Raw genomic sequence first — 2,165 nt, 5'->3', positions numbered from 1 at the left:
TTTATTCCTAAAAATTAAAACTAAATTAGAAAACATAAAAATTAATCTAAGCTAAACTAAGGATAGTTCCGCGGAATGTCTCCGTGGTGCGCCACGTTTATAAGGGTCCTTGGCTAGACCCAAAGCCAGTCATATGCTACTCAAGCGGGATGTGTTACATCCCATGTTGCACAGTCGGAGAGCATCATCCAAACTTGAGTCTATGACCTTCATGTAATTGACCAGATCGTCGTCTTCTATTCTCTTTCCAACTCCAAACTTCATTTCCTTGTTTCCAATCCTCAATGTTAGTGTTCCACCATTCATGTCTACTACTGCGTGGGCCGTAGCTAGGAAGGGTCTTCCTAAGATGAGTGGTACTTCGGTATCTTCCTCCATATCTTGTATGACAAAGTCGGCTGGGAAAACGAATTCGCCTACCTTGACTAATAGATTTTCAGCGATACCTTATGGATATTTTACGGACCTATCGGCGAGTTGTATGCTCATTTTTGTAGGGCTTTTTTTCCTAGGCTGAGTCGGTTGAACATTGATGCGGGCATGAGGTTTATACTAGCCCCGAGATCATCTAGTGCATTACGAATGGGGGATTCCCCATTCGAACAAGGGATTGTGAAGCTTCCAGGATCGATCTTCTTTTGCGGGAGTTTGTTGAGTAGCAAGGCGGAGCATTCTTTGCTTAAATTAACTAATTGCAATGATTCAATTTTCCTTTTATTAGTGAGGAAGTCCCAAATAAATTTTGAATATTTCGGCATTTGGGTTAGGACTTCAATAAATGGAATATTAACATGCAATTGTTTTAGTAATTTTTCAAACTTTGTGAATTGCTCATCGGTCTTTTGACGGACTAGCCGACCGGGGTATGGAATCGGAGGATTCTTGGTCGGTTCTTGATTTGGTGTAGGAGCCGTCTCTTGTTGGAGTGTTGGCGAAGTTGTGGACTGGCTAGACCGGCTCGTTTCAGTTGAAGGCAATGGGGCCTCTTCGGGGCCCACGGTACGGTTTCTCAATGTGATGATATGTACTTGTGCCCTTGGGTTGGTTTTGGTATTACTTGGTAATGCGCCTTGTGGTCTCTCGGAGAAATTTTGAGCTGTTCGATTCCAATTGTTGAAATCGATCCGAGTTTTTCTTTTCGGTGTCGGAGATGAGGCGAGATACAGTATCTTCAAGCCTCCCTCATCCCCCTTGTTGTTGAGAGAAACTTTGTGACTCGTTTCTTGGTTGCTGAAAGTTTGTTCGTTGGTTTAGATTTTGTTGGTTACTATTATTGCTGGGTTCTCTCCAACCAAGGTTGGGGTGGTTACGCCATCCTTGGTTGTAGGTACCCGTTGGAGGACCCGACGGCCTAGGTCTATTATCAATGTAGTTTACCGTTTCTGTTTGATCATCTAATTCTTTCACACAACTCCAATTTTCATGTGGCCCACCACACCCTTCACAAGCCATAACCGAGGCCGCTTTTGTCATTTCTAACTTTTTGATTTTTGAAGAAAGGGCCTCAATTTGGGCTTGTAAAGAAGTGCTTTCGTCAACCTTATGGGCGCCCGGGGCACTAGATTTATTGCCTCGGGGAGTGTGCCACTGAAAATTGGTTTGAGCAATTTCCTCAATTTGATTATAAATTTCATTTAGGCGACGATTACCTAAAAGTCCCCCGGAGCTAGAGCCGAGTGTTTGTCTTGTGTGTGGCAACAATCCATTGTAGAAAGTGGATACTTGTTGCCAAACCGCAAGACCATGATGAGGGCACTTTCTTAGTAGCTCCTTGAACCTTTCCCAAGTTTCATATAAGGATTCCCCATCCTCTTGTGAGTATGTATTAATTTCAGTCATTAATTTAGTCGTTTTAGTAGGAGGGAAATACTTATATAGAAACTTTTGGGCTAGTTTATCCTAGGTGTTTACCGAGCCAACTGGGAGGGCATTAAGCCAAGTCTTAGCTCGGTCTTTTAATGAAAATGGAAACATTTGAAGGCGGATGGCGTCATTTGATGCTCCGTTGATCCGGAAGGTATCACATATTTCCAAAAAGTTGGTAATATGCAAATGGAGATCTTCATCCGCAAGCCCGTGAAAGGTTGCGGAATTTTGGAGCATTTGAATCAAATGCGGTCGAAGTTCGAAGTTGTTGGCATCGACATTAGGTGCATTGATAGTAG

General features: G+C 43.0%; 1 non-coding gene across 1 annotated transcript; it reads left to right on the top strand.

Annotated features, from left to right (window-relative positions):
- The first annotated feature begins 1,738 nt into the window (after positions 1-1,738).
- On the top strand, positions 1,739-1,845 carry LOC118485346. The gene has a single exon (XR_004875646.1). It is a non-coding gene; the product is annotated as a small nucleolar RNA R71 (small nucleolar RNA).
- Positions 1,846-2,165: the final 320 nt, after the last annotated feature.

The sequence above is a fragment of the Helianthus annuus genome, chromosome 12 (genome assembly GCF_002127325.2).
Source record: "Helianthus annuus cultivar XRQ/B chromosome 12, HanXRQr2.0-SUNRISE, whole genome shotgun sequence".
NCBI classification, from domain to species: domain Eukaryota; kingdom Viridiplantae; phylum Streptophyta; class Magnoliopsida; order Asterales; family Asteraceae; genus Helianthus; species Helianthus annuus.
The sequence above is the reverse complement of the archived record's forward strand: the minus strand, read 5'-3'. Positions and strand labels throughout refer to the sequence as shown.